The sequence below is a fragment of the Odocoileus virginianus genome, chromosome 30 (genome assembly GCF_023699985.2).
Source record: "Odocoileus virginianus isolate 20LAN1187 ecotype Illinois chromosome 30, Ovbor_1.2, whole genome shotgun sequence".
NCBI classification, from domain to species: Eukaryota; Metazoa; Chordata; class Mammalia; order Artiodactyla; family Cervidae; genus Odocoileus; species Odocoileus virginianus.
Genome location: NC_069703.1, coordinates 12,057,213 through 12,080,020, shown reverse-complemented (window position 1 = coordinate 12,080,020; position 22,808 = coordinate 12,057,213). Strand labels below are relative to the sequence as shown.

General features: G+C 39.6%; 1 long non-coding RNA gene across 3 annotated transcripts in view; it reads left to right on the top strand.

Annotated features, from left to right (window-relative positions):
- Positions 1–22,808, top strand: part of LOC139032134 (uncharacterized) — a 162,006-nt gene that overhangs the window by 78,803 nt on the left and 60,395 nt on the right. For all 3 annotated transcript variants that reach the window (XR_011484660.1, XR_011484659.1, XR_011484658.1), the window contains one exon: positions 1,868–1,919. This is a non-coding gene — a long non-coding RNA (uncharacterized lncRNA). The remainder of the gene's footprint in view (positions 1–1,867; positions 1,920–22,808) is intronic.

Here is a 22,808-nt window from a genome sequence, read left to right as displayed (position 1 = left end):
CAAGGCTGTATATTGTCACCCTGCTTATGTAACTTATATACAGAGTTCAGTCAGTTCAGTTAAATCACTCAGTTGTGTCTGACTCTTTGCGACCCCATGGACTGCAGCATGACAGTCCTTCCTGTCCATCACTAACTCCTGGAGTTTATTCAAACTCATGTCCATTGAGTCGGTGATGCCATCCAATTATCTCATCCTCTGTCTTCCCCTTCTCCTCCTGCCCTCAATCTTTCCTAGCATCAGGGTCTTTTCAAAAGAGTCAGTTCTTTGCATCAGGTGGCCAAAGTATTGGAGTTTCAGCTTCAGCATCAGTCCCTCTAAAGAATATTCAGGACTGATTTCCTTTAGGATGGACTGGTTGGATCTCTTTGCAGTCTCAAGAGTCTTCTCCAACACCACTGTTCAAAAGCATCAATTCCCTGGTGCTCAGCTTTCTTTACAGTCCTATTCTCACAACCATACATGACTACTGGGAAAACCATAGCTTTGACTAGATGGACCTTTGTTGGCAAAATAATATCTCTGTTTTTTAATATGCTGTCTAGGTTGGTCATAACTTTTTTCCAAGGAATAAGCATCTTTTAATTTCATGGCTGCAGTCACCATCTGCAGTGATTTTGGAGCCCCCCAAAATAAAGTTTGTCACTATTTCCACTGTTTCCCCATCTATTTGCCATGAAGTGATGGGACCAGATGCCATGATCTTAGTTTTCTGAATGTTGAGTTTTAAGCCAACTTTTTCATTCTTCTCTTTCACTTTCATCAAGAGGCTCTTTAGTTCTTCTTCACTTTCTGCCATAAGGTTGGTATAATCTGCATATCTGAGGTCATCTGCATATGTGAGGTGGTGTCATCTGCATATCTGCATATGCAGAGTATATCACGTGAAATGCTGGGCAGTTTGAAGCACAAGCTAGAATCAAGATTGCAGGGAGAAATATCAATAACCTCAGATACACAGATGATACCACCCTTATGGCAGAAAGTGAAGAGGAACTAAAGAGCCTCTTGATGAAAGTGAAAAAGGAGGGTGAAAAAGCTGGTTTAACACTCAACATTCAAATAATGAAGATCATGGCATCTGGTCCTATCACTTCATGGCAAATAGATGGAGAAACGATGGAAACAGAGACTTTATTTTCTTGGGCTCCAAAATCACTGCAGATGGTGACTGCAGCCATGAAATTTAAAAATGCTTACTCCTTGGAAGGAAAGTTATGACCAACCTAGACAGCATATTAAAAGCAGAGACATTACTTTGCAACAAAGGTTCATCTAGTCAAAGCTGTGATTTTTCCAGTAGTCATGTATGGATGTGAGAGTTGGACTCTAAAGAAAGCTGTGAGCTGAAGAATTGATGCTTTTGAACTGTGGTGTTGGAGAAGACTCTTGAGAGTCCTTTGGACTGCAAGGAGAGCCAGTCAGTCAATCCTAAAGGAAATCAGTCCTGAATATTCACTGGAAGGGCTGATGCTGAAGCTGAAGCTCAAATACTTTGGCTGCCTGATGTGAAGAACTGACTCACTGGAAAGGACCCTGATGCTGGGAGGGATTGGGGGCAGGAGGAGACGGGGATGACAGAGGATGAGATGGTTGGATGGCCCCACTGACTTGATGGACATGAGTCTGAGCAAGCTCTGGGAGTTGGTGGTGGACAGGGAAGCCTGGAGTGCTGCAGTCCATGGGGCAACAAAGAATCGGACTTTGAAAGCTGAAAGCTGCTATCCTCAAAAACTATAAACTCCAAGAATTTAAATAAAAAAGAGTCAAAGCATTTTAAAGTTGTGAAAGCAAAGCTGCAACTTCTTTGAACAATAACTTGTAAAACTCAAGACACACTGGGTAAGCAATTATTCCTGTTTTACAGATGCAGCAATCGAGACTCAGAGGATTAAATGATTTGCCGCCTAGTCATACAGGTAATTGGTGGGAAGATGGGGAACCTAGATCTCTCACAGCCTCTTAGTGCATGATTCTGACATTCCACTAGCTCCTCTCAGACTTCCTTTTTCACAGAGCTTTGGAAGCAGCAAAAATATGAAACAAAGCTCCCTTTGCTTATTTCCTTACACTGTGGTTAACAGTGTATTAGTGGCTCAGTCATGTCCGACTCTGCAATCCCGTGGACTGTAGCCTGCCAGGCTCCTCTGTCCATGCGATTCTCCAGGCAGGAATACTGGAGTGGATTGCTATTCTCTTCTCCAGGGGATCTTCCCAACCCAGGGGTCAAACCCAGGTCTCCCAAATTGCAGGCAGATTCTTTATCCTAACTAACCCAAGGCTATTTTTAATGAACAAATCTCAAGTTCTTTGGGGGATATAGCAGAGCCTTGAAGAAACTTGAGGTGTGAATTAGTTATTTCCTCACAACCTTTCAGTCAGGTGAAGGCGGATCTCAAGACAAATTCTGCCCCATAAATGAATATGAGCAGGTTGGCACAAAGGAGCTCATACAACCTGCTCTGCCAACCTGATGATATCTCAGGGATCTCACCTTTTGTTTATCTTCACTTGTATGAAAGGTCCACTGGGGAAGATGTGGTGATATTGTAGAGGTAGGATCTGCAACTGTTCAGATCAGTTTAGGCTACAGAAGTCCTGGCTAATGATCGGGTATAGGACCATTCAGACATCAAGTCTGGGGCATCATCTTAAAGAGACAGGCTACAGGTCCAGCTCGATTCTGATACCCAAGCAAGGATGCAGAGAGCCTTATAAATATTTTGTTCAGTCTATACATCTTGAATACATCTAAATTTTACCAATAAAGCACATTTTTAACCTTTTGAATCTCATTTTTCACTTCTGTAAAATAAGATATTTAAGGAGTGATGTTACAAATATATGGAAACTTCTGTGATACTCTAAAAAGCCACTCATTTATTTAATAAATCACCATTTTAAATATTTCTAAAATTCACTTCACTAATTAGAAAATCTTGGGTACTGATTGAGATACAGAAGACAAAATCATTTGCTATAGCTGCTTCTAGAGTAGTCCTCTCAAATGTGATGCTAACTGGGCACCCCAGGAGTATAGATTTTCCATTAAGGCAGCTGACTGCCCCTGGAGTGGGAGTTTAAACTAAGTGGCATATTCAGAATATCTCAGTCTAGGCTAAAATATTTCAAATTAAATTATAATTAATAAATAAATTAATAAATATGCAAAAAAACTCCAAGCAATGTACTTGGGCTGCCACTTGCTTTGCATATTTTAATTACATAATTGTGATGCTTATGTCCTCAGGCTTGTTAGCAAAGGACACAATTTTTCTTTTTTAAAAAAAATTTTTAATTTTTATATAATTTTTAAATGTTACTTTCCATTTACAGTTATTACAAAATATTCACATATTCCCCATGTTGTATAATACATCCTTGAGATTATCTTACACCCAGTAGTTTGTACCTCCTAATTCTCCCCCATCCCACTGGAACCATAGTTAATTCTCTGTATCTGTGAGTTTGCTTCTCTTCTGGTATATTCAATAGTTTATTTTTCTTTAAAAAAAAGTCTATTTTTTTAAGATTCCACATGTAAATGATATCATGCAGTATTTGTCTTTATCTGACATTTCCATTAACAATGCCTTCTAAGTCCATCTATGTTTTTGCTAATGGCAATATTTCATTCTTTTTTTATGAATGAGTAGTATTCCATTCTATATTTATAACACATCTTTATCATTCATCTGTTGATGGACACGAGTTGCTTCCTTGTCTTGGGAATTGTAAATAATGGTGTTATGAACGTTGGGATGCGTGTATCTTTCCAAGTTAATGTTTTTTTCAGATATATAACCAGTAGTGGAATTGGTAGGTAATATGGTAATTTTATTTTTATTTTTTTGAAAATTCTCCATACTGTTTTCCACAGTGGCTGTACCAATTTCCATTACCACTGACAATGTAGGAGTATTCCCTTTTCTCTACATCTTTGCCAGTGTTTGTTATTTGCAGACTTTTTGATGACAGCCATTCAGACAGGTGTGAGGTGATATATTATTATGGTTTTGATTTGCATTTCCCTGATGATTAGCAGTATTAAACATTTTTTATTGTATGTGTTGTCTATCTGTATGTCTTCTTTGGAAAAAATGTCTACTCAGATCTGCTTATTTTTAAAATTGGGTTTTTTTTTTTTGATATTGAGTTGTATGAGCTGTTTATATATTTTGGGAATATATAAATTTAACTCTTTATTGGGAATATAATTTGCAAATTTTTTCCCCATTCAGTACGTTGTCTTTTCATTTTATTGATGGCTTCCTTTTCTGGCCAAAAGCTTTTAAGTTTAATTAGGTTTCATTTGTTTATATTTGCTTTTACTTCCTTTACTTTAGGAGATGGATCCCCAAAAATATGGTTTTGATTTATGTCAAAGAGTGTTCTGCCTATGTTTTCCTCTGGGAGTTTTATAGTATCCAGTCTTACATTTAGGTCTTTAAGCAAATGATGCAATTTTTTCAAATCAAATAAAGAGAAAAATGGATAGAAGAGGAAGACATAGAGAATGGATAGAAAGAAAAATAAAAGTCAGAGGCAGAGAAAAATGGAAACTGAGGAAGGAAGAGTTTTAGAGACTCAGAGAGAAGCACAGAGAGAAGAAGAACCAAAATAATCAGGCATCCTCAGGTTGGTCATTTTTTAATTTTCATGAGATTCCTTCAAAGACCTTTTTTACTGCCAAGTATAGCAAGTCTCTCTCATCAAAACTATCCCTGGCTTGGCTGGAGGGATACACAGAGGACAACAGAAATATCTTCTGAGAACCCCCATGTTCATTGCTGCAGTGTTTATAATAGCTAGGACATGGATTGAATCTGTGTCCATCAGTGGGTGAATGAGTAAAAATATGTGACATATATAAATTTCAGCCATAAAAAGAAGGAAATTCTGCTGTTTGGGACAATGTGGATGGACCTTGGGGGCATTATGCTAAATGAAATGTGACACAGAGAAGGACAAAGGTTGTATGATCTTACTTTTATGTAGAATCTACAAAATCTGAATTCATAGAAATAGAATACACTGATGGTTGCCAGAGGTGGAGAATAGGCCATGGAGGAAATGGGAGAAGATGATCAAAAAGAACAAACTTCTAGTTATATGATAAACAAGTTCTGGGGATAAAACATACAGCATAGTGATTAGAGTTAACAATACTGTATCATATATTTGAAAGTTGTTTAAGAGAGTAGATCTTAAAAAACACTCATCATGAGAAAAAAATTGTTACTGTGTGAGGTGATGGATGTTAATTAAACTTACTGTAATGAGCATTTTGAAACATACACATATATTAAATATCATATTGTACACTATGTGTATGTGTGTATGTGCTCAGTTGATAAGTCCTGTCTGACTCTTTGGAATCCATGGACTGTAGCCTGCCAAGCTCCTCTGTCCATGGGATTTTTCAGGCAAGAATACTGGAGTGAATTGCCATTTCCTCCTCTAGGGGATCTTCCTGACTCAGAGTTTGAACCCATGTCTCCTGCATTTCCTGCATTGGCAGGAGGATTCTTTACCACTGAGCCACCCGGGAAGCCCCATGGTACACTAATATGATTAACTAATACAATGTTGTTCATTGTTCAGTTGCTAAGTCTTGTCTGACTCTTTGCGACCCCAGCACACTAGGCTTCCCTGTCCAACACTATCTCCCAGTTTGCTCAAGTTCATGTCCATTGAGTTAGTGATGCTCTCTAACCATCTCATCCTCTGTTGCCCTCTTCTCCTGCCTTCAGTCCTTCCCAGCATCAGGGTCTTTTCCAATGAGTTGGTTCTTCACATCAGGTGACCAAAGCATTGGAGTTTCAGCTTCAGCATCAGTCCTTCCAATGAATATTCAGGGTTTATTTCCTTTAGGATATGTTTTATGTCAATTTTACCTCGATAAAATTGGGAAGAAATGAGCAATATCTCCTGAGGAAATAAACATGAACTCACTCTCTCTGAGCCTGGCAGGGTGCTGCAGTGCTAGTAGGCACGTGGTAGAATCCTTCCTAGAGCAAGATGGCAGTGCTACAGCTATACACCAACTGCGGGGATCCCAGGGCTTGTTCACAGAGGTGGAGTGAATGACTGCCCTTGGGCAACGATACCAGGGTTTCAGAAAAGGATCTCCTTACTCACAATCTCTCTTCCTTGCCTGCCTTGACTTTGCCACTCAATATGGCGTCAGGCGAATTATTCAGCCTTTCTGAATCTCAGATTCCACCTTCATACAATGAGGACTAGTGCCATAAGTATATGCTATATGTACTGTAAATACTTCTTTTTTTCTTTTTCCTTAATTCATTCTCTCTCTTTTTTGGTAACAGATTTTATTTTTCATTAAGAGTATCTTTTTAAAATATCAGTGACTCTGGGAGAGGTGCATTAAGACAGTTTTTCTCAAATACCCATCAAAGTGCCCCTAATGGAGGAGGAGGATAAACATTTAGGCCCCGGAGATCTGGGGAAGGATTTGGAAGCTCTTGCTTCAGGGTCAAAATTTATTTATAGTTTTAAGATTTGTTTTATTTTAAAAGTCCATGAATTTTGCATTTTACTCCATGTTTGTATAGTACTCTAGTTTGTAATGCTCTTTAAAAAAAAGGAATTTCCCCTATTATTGGCACTCCAGGAGAATGTCCCATGTTTATCCTGCAGCTTCTTGTTTTCCTGGCATGTGGCCATGTGCTTCTTAGGGTCTATAATCCCTGGCTTGAGCAGAGTGGCCTTACGTATCAGTTAACATGCTGTCAAATAAAGCTACAGAGGAAACAGGACACCCCAAGATGATTCCAGTTTTGTCTTGAGGCCATTGAGCCTGGTATTCTCACGTCTGTGCTGTATGCTGTGATGTGCTTAGTCGCTCAGTCATGTCTGACTGTTTGCGACTCCATAGACTGTAGCTCTCCAGGCTCCTCCATCAATGGGGATTCTCCAGGCAAGAATCCTGGAGTGGGTTGCCATGCTCTCCTCCAGGGGATCTTCCCAACTCAGGGATTGAACCCAGGTCTCCTGCATTGCAGGCAGATTCTTTACCATCTGAGCTGCCAGGGAAGCCTGGTATTCATGTCTAGGCCACTCTAAATTTCTAGCTAGAAACTATGGTGATTTTATTTCAGACTGAGACCAAAAGGTGATAGGAGTAGTGAGTTTAAGAATAAATTTAGGGGTTTTCTGATTTTATCAGCGTCCTAAGAATCTGGCTTTAGATTTGAGGTCTTTCTGGCCATGTACAGAATGATAAGGGTTTCTAGTCTCTCAAAGATCTTTATCAGGCTCATTCTTCTGGGGCCCCGAGAGAGGGTGAGAATTTGAAATGGGATATGAACCTGAAATATCCTCCCGGGTAATATTTATAGTCTTGGGGGCCTTGAAGGTCTCAAGGTCCTCTTGGTTGCACAGTGCAAGTGTTCCTTTAAGATGGCCATGTTTGTGAGAAGGCATCGTCTAGTCTTCTGCAGCCACTAAATTAATGATCCTACTGTCATGAAAAGGTACTAAGAGATTAAATGTTCCTTGGAAGGGGATCTTTTCAGAGTCATCTCTCAACAAGTTGTCTTATGCTGTACAGATAGTCTCAACCATTACTAACAGATGCATCTGCCGTGAGACAATTTTGCAAGCCCAGGCAGAAAAGAACTCATGCTTTTCTGAATCTTCCCCTTGGCTCATATTAAAACTAGCCAGGAGAGGAGTCATAGCAAAGTTTATTAGGGACAGTTCCCTGGAGGGGAAAATAATGGGGATAATGAGACAAATATTCTTAAGGCATCCTGGGGCTTCTGGAACAAGCAGGCTCTGGTCCACCGGAATAGCTGGTGGAGAAATGGCTTTGTTATACATAATTTCAGAAAATATGTTCTGTTGTTATATTCCAAATACATTTGAAATTTCCTAGAGAAGTTCTTTGTTGTTGTTTGTTGCTGTTCTGTCGCTAAGTCGTGTCTGACTCTTTTGCGACCCATGGACTGTGGCCCTGCAGGCTCCTCTGTCCATAGGATTCTCCAGGCAAGAATAGTGGAGTGGGTTGCCATGCCCTCCTCCAGGGGATCTTCCCGACCCAGGGGTCAAACTGGCGTTTCTTATGTCTCCTGCATTGGCAGGTGGGTTCTTTACCATGAGCGCCACCTGGCAAGCCCAGTGTAGGATAACCTTAATCAGGAAGGAAACAGATGAAGTGTATGTGTGCATGTGTGTGTATGTGTGTGTGTGAGAGAGAGAGAGAAAGGGAGGGAGAGAGAAAGAGAGGAAGAGAGAGGGAAAGCAAGAAACTGATTTTCTGGTTAAGGTGAGATAAGCCATCCATTTAATGGCCTAAAAGCTATTGGAACCATCATTTTAGGTCCAGGTAAATGCTACCACAGGCTCCACAAGTTAGTATAAGGTCCAGATATGAAGAAAGGAACTTTTATCTATTCCAAAATCACATTATAAAGCCTTATTTAGCGCATCTTTCCAATGGCATTGTAGATAGCTGTGACCCTAGATATATAATGGGGAGGTGAGGAGGGTGTTCCATGTGCAAACCAGGGAAGCTCCTCCATGCATTACTTCCAAATACATTGACCATTTTCTTATAGATCTGGCCTTGACACTGAGAATATGAAATCAAGCAAATCTGGACACAGTTGAATGTGAGGAGCTTCTGGTCTACTGTAAAGGATTTATGCAGAGGTATTATAAGATGGCTAGAGGCATATACAGAGGCATTTAGTGTAGTGTAAGCTCACAGATTTCTGAAGTCAGGCTGTCTGGGTTCATGTGCTACCATTGCCACTAATTAGTAGTTCAAGCTCACCGAATTTCAATTTTATCATTCGTAAAATGGGATTGGTCTTACTCTATATACGTATGGGATATATATATATATATATATATGTCCTCCTATAGGACTATTTTGGAGAAGGAAATGGCAACCCACTCCAGTGTTCTTGCCTGGAGAATCCCAGGGACGGGGTAGCCTGGTGGGCTGCCGTCTATGGGGTCACACACAGTCGGACACGACTGAAGTGACTTAGCATAGGATAGGACTATTTTATCTATAAATGAGCTGATACACACACACACACACACACACACACACACACACACAAAGTGTCTGACTCATAATAAACATTCAGTAAATGGAGAGATATTATGATTATATATATAAATACATTTTGTTATTGTTGATATTTAGGGAGAAAATTATGTCAGGAGACCTTTGGTAATCCTCAGATTTGGGAATAATGCCATAACTGCTTTGGAGGTAAATTATCTTTACTTCTATAAGTTAATACTTTGGAGAGGAAGAGGCAAGTAGACCTCAATGAGATATTCTAGTCTCACAAACTAACTCTCTAACCTATACAATAAAACTGAAGTAGTGCTCAGCAGATGAGAAACTACCTCTTGCCATGGACTTTTGGAGTTAGACAGGAATAGTCTATTAGGACTATTAAATTTCAGAGACTGTTGAAGGTCAGAGACTGTTTAAGATAGCAAAACCAGCATAAGAATGCTGATGTGCTCAAGGAACAAGAAATGGAGGAATGCCAAAACATTCCTCCAGTGGTCCAGTGATGAGCTTGGAAATTCTGGCTCTGCCCAGGTTGCAAAGAGTCTGACACAACTGAAGTGACTTAGCACACATACACACCTACCCACCTCTTCCAGGTGAGACAGGAATGGTAGAATTTCAGGAGCTGATCTAGGGTTGGGAGTTGTTGGCTGGCCCAAACCTGAGATACAATTAGGCTATGACTGCCTTGAATTTTTGTAGATTCCTCCCATTTTTCTGAGATAGGTGTCCATTTTCTGTTTGATTTTGAATGACTATACCTGGACTCTTTCACACATCTGTGAAGGGTCAAGCAAGTTCAAGGTGAAATAGAGGCACAAACCCAGATGACCTTCAGAAAAGGTTTTCTTTTTCTGCTTATTTTTCTCCCCTCTGCTAAAGTCTCCCTTCTTAAAGGCTTCTTCACCCTTTCCTATCTCTGCCCTCCCCTTCATCAATTTCTGCTTCTGCAAAGCATTTGACATTAGTCATTTATATTTCATAATGAATTTCAGCCAACATGTTACTTCTCTCAGGAGTAATTTTTCCCTTAGCCTCAGATACACGTGACTGTTGAACTCACCTTGTATTGGCTTTGCCTCGGTTCCTATGTTCATTGCAGCATGATAACAGCTTCAGGGGCTCTGCTGTAGATTTTACTGTGATACAACATGGAAGAACTTTTGGTTTCAGAAGGAGTTTTAATTCACTGGTTTTCTTTGATCAAACAAAAAGTTATCCGTACCAGGAAAAGGAGCATGTTTGCAGGCAAATCAGGAAGCATGCTATCCGAAGCTGAATTTAAAAGCAGAGGGAGAATGAAGAGAAGAGAGAGGAGAAGGGAGGGGAGACGGAGGGAAAAGGAAGGAAAAGGAAGAGAAATAGAGAGAGCATCCTTCTCTCCTCCTGGCTGAGAACAAAGAATCCGAATGACAATGTGGACACATAGCGCCTGGAAGTGTCAGCTTGATGGTATAAACAGGTGCCACAGAGAACCACAATGATTTTTTACAACTCTTTTCTCCTTTACTTTGCTTTACAAATCTTTGCCTATGAAAAAGTAGCTTACCTTCTTTCTCATTCTTACTTTTTTTTAAATCTCAAAATTTCTTTGCTTGAAACACACATACACAAAAGAAAAACAACACACACACAGTCCATTTGAGGACTTTTCTATGTCTTCCTGTCCTTGTTAGATTTTTTCCCATTCTGTTTATGACCTAGTCCTTCTCTCTTTCTAACTGATTTCTTTGAAGATGTTAAAGGTCAAAGCTTATTACATTATTACCTTTAAAAATGTACATTAAAAAATAGAGCAAAGAATATTCTGAAGAATGAGCCAGGTGATGTACAAAACCCAGAAATTGTTTCAGTTTCTACTTACAGGGTTTAAAAGTTTGCTTTTGAACAGAGATTAAAACTAAGGGAAGAAAAGAAGAAGATCATCAAAGCAAAGGGAAAGAAATCTGAAGTATCCAAAAAGTATTATGTTTTCTTTTTTTCTCTTTTTAACAGACTAAAATAATCTAAATAGCCCCTAATTAAAATGCTTAAAATGCCTAAAATGCTTAAAGATGCTTTTCTTTAAAAAATGGCTCCCCCGCTCCCAAGTTACAATGTCAAACTGATGATTCTGTAGTTGTAGGGGGAATATGTAGATTGAGGAAACTGAGTATCTGAGTTACAAGTTAAAATTAAAATTATGAAATAATGGCTTTCATTCAGCCTGATAAGGCTGTGATGGCAAAGGTCCTATTAATACAAGTCACATGTTCTAATCCATTTGTCCAGTGAATAATTTCACCTTTCTGCTGTGTGCCACTACTTTACAGGCTGAAAGAATTGGGGTTTCTTCCAGCAAATGGAGGATCCCCAGGGCTCCATCTGTCTGTCACTCTCAGAGTGTATTAGGGGTAACCTTTCCCTCTCCCCAGCAGTGGGATCCAACACAGATTTTTTAAGATGCATGACTAAATTCTGTTACAGAGAGCACAAGGGTAAAACTGTGTAACAACAATAGCCATTTGCTGCATGTTTCCTATGTGCCAAGTGCAGTACATGGTGCTTACTTCATTTTCCACTGTCTTCAAGTCAGGTAAAGCCAACATCTTTAGCCCCGCCTTCTGATCTGTGGAAGAGAAAGGTTCTTTCCTGTTTAGGCTCCAGGTTGATTTTTTTCCCCTGTTAGCAGGGCCTTTCCAGGCCTTGGCAAAAACAGTTCTCATGATCAAGCTCACAATGGGTACCTAAGGTTGAGGACTGTCATCTACTTTCCAGAGTTGGTCCCCAGCAAGGGTCCTCCTGCTCGGTGTCCTTTGGGCCAACAGAATCAGGCCAAGCTGGGATCATAAGCTAGTGAAACTTTTATTTTTGGATCAGAAAATGGACAGATGCGAGATTGTGCTGTATATCAGGGATCCCCAACCTTTTTTGGCCCCAGGGACTGGTTTTTGAGAAAGACAATGTTTCCTTGGCCTGGGGGTGAGGGTGGGAGGGATGGTTTCAGGATGACTCAAGCGCATTACATTTATTATACACTTTATTTCTATTATTATTTCAGCTCCACTAGACCATCAGGCATTAGATCCCAGAAGTTGGGGAACCTTGCCCTTTATCACACGATCTCCCCAACAAGCCATCAGCAGGGCTGCTTTATTGAAGTCTTAGTATGGAGGAAAGGGGGCGGAGCTTTCACGAGTCTGGCGCAGGCCTGTCGCTCAGGGCTGTGGGTCACAGCGCGAGAGCAGCGACTGTGCACACGGCCTGCTGCCGCCATCTTGAATTGCAGTGCCACTCACAGCGCTCCTGCACACGCCCTGAGCTGAGGTGTGGGCACGGCCATTTTGCACTAGGAACTGGCCTGAATGGCCAGTGTGAGGCCTCTGCACATGCCCCTCTATGAGCAAATGAAACTAGTCCAAGCACAAACAAAAAAAAAGGTTAGACTGTATTTTATTACCCAGATTCTATTTTTAATTCTTGGAAACTTTTCCTGGGCTTTGCTGGTGACAGGAGGAGGGATGCTCGCTCGATCAGAGCTGAGTGGTAGAATCCTGGAAAGCAGGGGCAGGTGGCTGGCCTGAATCACGTATTTCCAAAACAATGTGGTCCACCTGCACACAGTACTGTACAGTTTCTGTCTTACAGTATTTGAGATTTCGACCTGGAAAACAAATGGAGAACAGAACAGTTATACCATTTTGTCATGCTGTGAGGTGACTTGTGCAGGAGTGGTCCCCATTCACTGTCTCATCCCGAGCCCATTATTGACAGTTGCAGTGCCTGGAATGGTGATAAGTGTGGGGTCTGAAGTGAGACCCTTGGATTTGGACCTCTGCTTGGCCACTTATGAAACACATGACCTTGGGCAGATCACTCAACTTCTCTGGGTCTGAGGAGCTTCCTCTACAAAATGAGGGTTAAACAAGACACATAATATATGCAAAGTGCTTAATGTAGTGCCTGGCAGTTGGTAAGCATTCAGGAAAAGTTGTTCATGATTATTATTCTGATCATCAGTCCGAGAGCTTTAAGTAGCATGTGCTACATGGACTAATGCTTCTGAATACAGATTATTAGCCTTGTTAATCATGTTGAAAATACAAAATGTGCTGCATATTTCCTTTTTATAGATACACAGTTTGTGATGGTTTTACTGTTTGTTTGTCTTTTCTTTCTTATACATTTTAGTGATCTCTGAAAGTGTTAGTTGCTCAATTGTGTCCGACTCTTTGCAACCCCATGGACTATAGCCCGCCATGCCCCTCTGTCCATGGAATTCTCTAAGCAAAAATACTAGAGAGGGTAGCCATTCCCTTCTCCAGGGGAATCTTCCCAATCCAGGAATTGAACCTGCATCTCCTGCTTTGCAGGCAGATTCTTTACCATCTGAGCCAAATGTTAGACTAAAGTATACTTTAAATCTCTTGATTTAAGGTTGGCAGTTATATATATTTACTTGTATAGACACATGCATATTACATGATAAAAACAAGTATATGTGGCATGATGCATAACATGGTTCTAAGTGAGATTTATTAGATTTATTTACCACATTGTTTACAAGTTTTGTGCCCAGGAAAGACATTAGTCAACTTATAATATTTTTTAAAGATATGTATTTAATCAACAAAAATAATAGACAACTTGATAAATTTTCATATTCAAATACAAATTCATCTAGGCAGTTAAAAATAGTATTAAGTTGACTAATGTCTTTCCTGGGCACAAAACTGGTAAACAATGTGGTAAATAAATCTAATAAATTGCCCTTAGAAGCATGTTATGTATCATGCCACATATATGTGTTTGTATCATGTAATATGTATGTGGCTATAAAGTAAATATATATAGCTGGTGACCTTAAATCAAGAAATTTAAAGTATAATTTAGTCTAACATTTCTTAGATAAAATAAATTGATTATCCATTTTTGGTCTCATTCACATTGCAGGAAACCTATTTACCATTTAATGTAGTTAATAAAATTACTTCTGAGGTCCTTCCGTATCTAAAGCCGTGGCTTTCTCCTGAAAATTTGCCATTTTGATATCTGAGTTCTTTGAGTTAGTTAATTGAGAATTCTTCATCTTTTGATGAGGCAGTTTAAACAAGATTTGTCACCATGGAGGGAAGAACTTTTTCTAAATTCTGTTCATGAGGAAGTTGGTCCCTTGGGCATGGTATTATTTTCCTTTGAGAGATTGTTTCCTGATAAAGGGAATTCAGGATTTCATATAGATCCTCTAGTTTTGTCGAAAATTGGTTTAATAATCTGTTTCATTTCCTGTGCCAAATACCAGTGTAAGACTAGTTTTTTTTGACTATCATAGTTAATTCATGAACATGCAGCAGATTGAAGGCTATGTCAGTATGAAGTACACCTCAGGTTTTTGAAAAAATTTTGAACCTACAGAAAAATTGAAAAAGTAATATAATCCTGATAATATTTACTAGACCCAATGATTGCTTTAACATTTTGCCAGTTTTGTGCCTGCACTCACACAAGCATCTATGTCTCTTGATTTGGACTTGTCTGGGTTTTTCTCTCCTGATAAGAATCAAGCTAAACGTTTTTGGCAAGTGTGCAAACAGCAGAGGGTTGCAAAGCTTTTAGAGCTGGGTGATGAGATAGGAAGGTGACAATGTCCCCTTTTATAGCAGTAATGAATGTGGGCAGAGTCAACTCTCAGATCAGGTGATGTGGGGTGACTGTTTTATATTTGGGGACGGGCTTAGACAGTGAGTCACTTAGGGATTTGGTGAATGAGAAGGGTCAAGACAGAAAGAGGTTGACTCTTGCCAGGTGGTACATTTAAATACTTCAGTATTCTTGGGTCTAATTTGTATAAATATCATCAGCTTATGAAACTTTCCTTCTCTTCCTATATTTCCAAGGCAAAATCTATGATGCTGTCCATAACATATCCATTCACAACTTCTAGGTTGACCTTCCAAAAACTTGTTTTTCCCTTCAAGGAAATTTTAAATTTTTTTTTTCTTTTTTTATCAAGTTTGACTTAAATGAAAAGATTTATGGATTGGGGTAAGGGCAGGGTAGGGAGTCACAAGCCCCAGGTCTTGTACTTACTAAAGTCAGCTCAAGACTTTGTTTTATTTTCATTTTGAAGCCATGATTCTCTAGGGATGGAGGCAGGGGATTCTTAGAAGGAGAAGAGTTGAGAAGTTTTTCTTAAGTGGGCCTCTGAAGAAACCATGCTTGCAGTCCTTCAAGAGGGGATGAAACAAATAAGGAGATTGGGGTCAATTGCCTGAAGTCCTGGAGTCTTCAGGAAAAGCTGTAAATCATAGATTTTTCTCTTTAAAATAAAGATTAGAAAGTAAAAAGCAGAAAAATAAATGATAAATTTCAGAACATTTTCCAAAATCATTTACTTTTCTTTTTCTAAACTTTCTTGCCCTGGGGCTTATTACCACTGTGGCAAAGATCTCAGAAAAATTGATAAAAAAAAAATTGGTCTGACTCTATAAACAATAATGACAAACAGCTATCACATAAGTTCAGGGAGGATGGGAGGTCCTAGAGCCCATGCTGAAGCTCTGTCTTGAGTCCCTGGACCATGCCATAGAACACAATGGCAGCTACTAGGACTTTTTTCCCACTAGGTGGTTCTGTAATGGGCCATTGGCAAAACTGATGTGTTAAAAATCTGGCCACCTCTGACTGTGCTCCAGGTCTTGGAATCTCCTCTCTCCTGATGGATATAGCAGAAGCAGTAGAGCAAGAGAGTGACACCAGAGTGAATTCACCAGAAAGACTGAGTTTCCTGTTTTCTTGTTATCAATGTCTTCTCAAAGGTTGGGGGTTAGTTTGCAGAAAAAGTGGCACATTGACTGTGAATTAATTACTGATACAATTTCCATCTGTGTCTTCCATGGACAGGTGGCTCATATGTAAGTCCTAAGAATCTTCAGCCTCAAGGTGCCCTGGTAGGGTTGGCATGTTGTGAAATGAGCTACATACCCTCTAATACCATACTTATCAGCAGCTATGATAAAGAAACATCTGCCCCCATGAAAAGTCAAGGGCAGAGGTCATCTGGCATTCCAAGGGAACTCTCCACAGCAGGGAGCCTTCTAATTGGCTGATATTGATTGGTAAATTGTGTCCCCACTGTGATTAATTCTAGCCGCCCCCCAAACTCCCACAGCAGGAGTGTGATAGGTCAAGATTTGGGGCCTCTAAGCATCACTTACAAATGGAGCTCAGGTCCTTAAAGGTGCTAGTGAAAGACACAGCTTGTTAACTCTCTCCCGGCTGCTAGTGCTAACCCAGGAAGCTGGTTTCATTCAGTTTCCTTGCTCTCACTAATAACGGCTTAATGGGATGCTAATGTGAGGAACAGAAGCTATCAGATGGCTTGTATGATTCATGATGGATTTATTACCACTCTGAGTTCCCTTGATGTTCAGTGCATCCTTTCCCCATCCATCCCTGTTATTGGCCTTAGCAAATGATTTCATAATTAATTAATTTTTTTTCCTGGAGGGGGTTAAATTATTTTTGCCTTGCTGCCTTTTCTCCATATCTAATTCCCAATGAATGATTCTTCTCTGTGTGCCTACCAAAAATGGAATATACTAACTAACATCTGTTCTCTCCATGGTCCCCTCTCTTTCCCACCTTTCCTGCCAGCTAATGCCTATTCATCTTTCTACAATAGTGGTTCTCAACTTTGACTCTTCACTGAAATTACAAGGGAGACAGAGCTTTTAAAATACTTTTGCCTGAATACCTTTCCTAGAGATTCTGTTTTGACTGGTCTGGGTTACTTCCTGGGTGACAGGAGTTTGAAAAGCTCCCCAAATAATTCTAATGTGCAGTCAAGGTTGAGAACCATTGGAGCAGACTCTAAATTCATCTTAACTGCTACATGTCCCATGGTGCTTTTTCCTGTCTCCCAGTAGACATGACCTCTCATTCCTTAGAATCCATGTATCTCTTTGTGTATGTCCTTGGAACTCAGAGTGCTTTGTGTATTTCCATTGGCAGTTTACCTATTTGTGAACTAGTCTTATTGCCGCTATTAGACTCTGAGCTTACTGTGGTATTGTGAGCAATGCCCAAGCTGTCTTTGTGCCCTTGTGGTGCCTTGTACTTACCTGGGACTCAGTAAATAATTATTGACCTGTGTTTTACCAATAACCACATCCTATGGGGGGCTTCCCTGTTGGTTCGGACAATAAAGAATTCACCTGTAATGCAGGAGACCCAGATTCGATCCTTGAGTCAGGAAGATTCCCTGGAGAAGGGAAGGCTCCCCACTCCAGTATTCTTGCCTGGAGAATTTCATGGACAGAGGAGCCTGGTGAGCTACAGTCCATGGGGTCACAAAGAGTCATACATGACTGAACGACTAACAGTTTCACTTTCACACTCTATGGGAAGTTGCTCTCTAGCCCCCAAACTCAATTACATCTCAGGCACTATGAGTAGATTCTGTTTTATGATCTTTAAGATAGATTTTGCCTGCTAGTGCATCCCTGCTGCCTTCTACCATCCCTTCTCACCAGGGTGACTACCTGACCTGGTTTGCTGGGGACAGTCACTGTTTACACCTTTTGTCCCAGCATCATTATGTATAGTACATCCTTTTGCTCTCAGAGGTATTCCAGTTTGGACGACAGATTATATGTTTCTTCTCCTCATCCCCTTTCTCTTCCAGCTCACTTTCCTTAAGTTACCCAAGAAAAGGCAAGCTTCATTAGGGCTCAGACCTTCTTGATGTGGTAAGCTTAACTAAGCTTCAGAAAGGCTTATACTAATAATTCCATACATAAAATTCCATGTCTAATTCCATGTTTAAAAAATTATAAAACAGATGAAACACCTACAGCATTAGGAGTTAGGCTGGTTGTTTTCTCTGGAGTTTTCCAGCATGCAGGATGGGGTACACAGGGGCACTTTGAGGATGCTGGAAATACTGTTTCTTCATCCAAGTATTGGTTACACACCTGTGGTCATTTTGTGAAAATTCATCACATTGTAACACTTAGACTTCTTTTCTCTATGTATATTCAGCTCACTTCAGTTCAGTCGTTCAGTCGTGTCCGACTCTTTGTGACCCCATGAATCGTAGCACGCCAGGCCTCCCTGTCCATCACCAACTCCCGGAGTTTACTCAAACTCGTGTCCATCGAGTCGATGATGCCATCCAGCCATCTCATCCTCTGTCGTCCCCTTCTCCTCCTGCCCCCAATCCCTCCCAGCATCAGAGTCTTTTCCAATGAGTTAAATTTTCACATGAGGTGGCCAAAGTATTGGAGTTTCAGCTTCAGCATCAGCCCTTCCAATGAACACCCAGGACTGATCTCCTTTAGGATGGACTGGTTGGATCTCCTTGCAGTCCAAGGGACTCTTAAGAGTCTTCTCCAACACCACAGTTCAAAAGCATTAATTCTTTGGCGCTTGGCTTTCTTCACAGTTCAACTCTCACATCCATACATGACCACTGGAAAAACCATAGCCTTGACTAGACGGATCTTTGTTGGCAAAGTAATGTCTCTGCTTTTTAATATGCTGTCTAGATTGGTCATAACTTTCCTTCCAAGGAGTAAGCATCTTTTAATTTCATGGCTGCAGTCACCATCTGCAGTGATTTTGGAGCCCCAAAAAATAAAGTCTGACACTGTTTCCACTGTATACCCATAAAAAGTTTTTCTAAAGGAAGGGCTAAATTATAATCAGCACAGATGCAAAAGTCAACACTTATCCTTGTCAATTAATATGATCACCCTGATTGATGAATTATTGTTAAGCATGAGCAAAATATTGCAATGGACAGAGCATGCAAAAATCTATTGTTTGTCTTCTTGGGGGCATATGTTATTATTGTTTTACTAAGAAAATGTTGCTATTGACAGCAATATATGTTGTCAATCACCAAATATGGTGCAGTCTTGCTTATTATATAATTCTTCTGGTGACTGTATGATCTAGGTGGCTGTTTTCTCATGTTGCAGTTGAGAAAGTTGTTACAGAACTGGTGAAAAAGTAGGCTGAGTTTCCATACAGGCTGAATTTATGCCTAGTAGGTTGAAAAATTAGCTGGTTTTTCAGCTGTCTCAAAGACAGAAGCAGATTAAATGTATGGCTGATGTTATTGATTGGGCAGAAATCAAGTAAGAGAGTTTAAACAAAATAAAATTAAAATACATCTAGAAAATAATTTCTTGAGTTTAAAGAGAAAGCCCAGAGACTTGGTAGCTCAATAGCAATTAAGACTGATAGTTTTGAGTTTCTGGAAAGCATTATAACAATCCAGGTCTTAGTGAGGGTTTTAGTTTCATTTTTTTTTTAATTTATTTTTATTAGTTGTAGGCTAATTACTTTACAGTGTTGTAGTGGTTTTTGCCATACATTTCCGTGAATCAGCCATGGATTTACATGTGTCCCCCATCCTGATCCCCCTCTCACCTCCCTCCCCATCCCTTCCCTCTGGGTTTTCCCAGTGCACCAGCCCTGAGCACTTGTCTCATGCATCCAACCTGGACTGGCGATCTGTTTCACACTTGATAATATACATGTTTCAATGCTGTTCTCTCAGATCATCCCATCCTCGCCTTCTCCCACAGAGTCCAAAAGTCTGTTCTATACATCTGTGTCTCTTTTTCTGTCTTGCATAATAGGTTATCATTACCATCTTTTTAAATTCCATATATGTGCATTAGTACACTGTATTGGTATTTATCTTTCTGGCTTACTTCACTCTGTATAATGGGCTCCAGTTTCATCCATCTCATTAGAACTGATTCAAATGTATTATTTTTAATGGCTGAGTAATATTCCATTGTGTATATGTACCACAGCTTCCTTATCCATTCGTCTGCTGATGGGCATCTAAGTTGCTTCCATGTCCTGGCTATTATAAACAGTGCTGCAATGAACATTGGGGTACATGTGTCTCTTTCAGATCTGGTTTCCTCGGTGTGTTTGCCCAGGAGTGGAATTGCTGGGTCATATGGCAGTTCTATTTCCAGTTTTTTAAGGAATCTCCACACTGTTCTCCATAGTGGCTGTACTAGTTTGCATTCCCACCAACAGTGTAAGAGGGTTCCCTTTTCTCCACACCCTCTCCAGCATTTATTGCTTGTAGACTTTTGGATAGCAGCCATTCTGACTGGCGTGTAATGGTACCTCATTGTGGTTTTGATTTGCATTTCTCTGATAATGAGTGATGTTGAGCATCTTTTCATGTGTTTGTTAGCCATCTGTATGTCTTCTTTGGAGAAATGTCTGTTAAGTTCTTTGGCCCATTTTTTGATTGGGTCATTTATTTTTCTGGAATTGAGCTGCAGGAGCTGCTTGTATATTTTTGAGATTAATCCTTTGTCTGTTGCTTCGTTTTCTATTATTTCTTCCCATTCTGAAGGCTGTCTTTTCACCTTGCTTATAGTTTCCTTTGTTGTGCAAAAACTTTTAAGTTTCATTAGGTCCCATTTGTTTATTTTGGTTTTATTTCCAATATTCTGGGAAGTGGGTCATAGAGGATCCTGCTGTGATTTATGTCGGAGAGTGTTTTGCCTATGTTCTCCTCTAGGAGTTTTATAGTTTCTGGTCTTACATTTAGATCTTTAATCCATTTTGAGTTTATTTTTGTGTATGGTGTTAGAAAGTGTTCTAGTTTCATTCTTTTACAAGTGGCTGACCAGTTTTCCCAGCACCATTTGTTAAAGAGTTTGTCTTTTTTCCATTGTATATTCTTGCCTTCTTTGTCAAAGATAAGGTGTCCATAGGTATGTGGATTTATCTCTGGGCTTTCTGTTTTGTTCCATTGATCTATATTTCTGTCTTTGTGCCAGTACCATACTGTCTTGATAACTGTGGCTTTGTAGTAGAGCCTGAAGTCAGGCAGGTTGATTCCTCCAGTTCCATTCTTCTTTCTCAAGATTGCTTTGGCTATTCGAGGTTTTTTGTATTTCCATACAAATTGTGAAATTATTTGTTCTAGTTCTGTGAAAAATACCGTTGGTAGCTTGATAGGGATTGCATTGAATCTATAGATTGCTTTGGGTAGTATATTCATTTTCACAATATTGATTCTTCCAATCCATGAACACGGTATATTTCTCCATCTGTTTGTGTCCTCTTTGATTTCTTTCATCAGTGTTTTATAGTTTTCTATATATAGGTCTTTTGTTTATTTAGATATACTCCTAAGTATTTTATTCTTTTTGTTGCAATGGTGAATGATATTGTTTCCTTAATTTCTCTTTCTGTTTTCTCATTGTTAGTGTATAGGAATGCAAGGGATTTCTGTGTGTTAATTTTATATCCTGCAACTTTACTGTATTCATTGATTAGCTCTAGTAATTTTCTGGTAGAGTCTTTAGGGTTTTCTATGTAGAGGATCATGTCATCTGCAAACAGTGAGAGTTTTACTTCTTCTTTTCCTATCTGGATTCTTTTATTTCTTTTTCTGCTCTGATTGTTGTGGCCAACACTTCCAAAACTATGTTGAATAGTAGTGGTGAGAGTGGGCACCCTTGTCTTATTCCTGACTTTAGGGGAAATGCTTTTAATTTTTCACCATTGAGGATAATGTTTGCTGTGGGTTTATCATATATGGCTTTTATTATATTGAGGTATGTTCCTTCTATGCCTGCTTTCTGGAAAGTTTTTTTTTTTTTTTATCATAAATGGATGTTGAACTTTGTCAAAGGCTTTTTGGGTTTTAGTTTCAAATCGAGAGAATCCTCTGAAGGTTCAGTGAGAACCCTGCCTGTGTTTAAGTCCTCTCTGAGCCAAGAACAGAGATTTGTCAGAATGGAAGCATGTCATAGAGTACTTAATGGCCATCTCTGTCTCCTCTTCATTCTACCCCTATAAGCATGATCAGGAAATAAATGTCTTCCCTTTTTAGATGTAGCTAACATAGGGAAATGAAGTGAATTAGTTTCCACTATTACAGATAACAAATACACCTAGTGGTGAAATAAATAATATAATATATAATAATGGACTAAAAAATATGGCTCATAACTCACAAAGCTGGAGCAAAACAAAAACTATCAAAAGTAGAAAAGTCAGAGAGCTATGTATTCAAATAAAAATAAAGCAGTGAAGTCTTGGGAGCCTCATGCACTGTGCCAAAGTGAGTTTTAGCTATTCATGCTGTGTTAACTGCTGATGAAATGTCATTGAGCTTAAAATAAAATAAGTTTGTAGTCCCAGATAACACTTCACAAGATCAAATAATGTTAGGCTACTGTAGCCAGTTATATGAAGAAATAACTCATAGCAATGTACCAATATGTCAGGATTTTTCACAGGAGGCAATATGAAAACTAGCTGGATGGTGTCAGGCTTGTTTAAAAGCTCATTTGCTCCCCTTAGTCACTGTCCTTTCACCTTTGCATGTCGTATATCCTGGTCTCATGTCGATGTAGTTGTCAAAGCACCAGCTTAATAGTGCTGGTCCCTCAACAGAGACATGTTAAATGTAAAGATGGCAAAGTTCCCTGCCAAAAGGGAAATGCAAAGAAGTGGAACCAGCTGAAGTCATGAGATATCAGGTGACAATGAGACTGTGTCATTTCATAACACATTTCCCTGAGGTCCCAATGAACTTTACATGGAGTTTTTTTTTTTTTCTGTTTTAGTATTTTGACATCCTGAGGGACAAACAGGGTTGAATAAAGACATTTCCATGCTACAGAAAGGAAAACTTGGCTTCAGAGGAGTAAAATGGATTTCTCTAGATCACTTTAATTTTCGGGATTTCCTGGTTTCTGTAAACAACCACAAA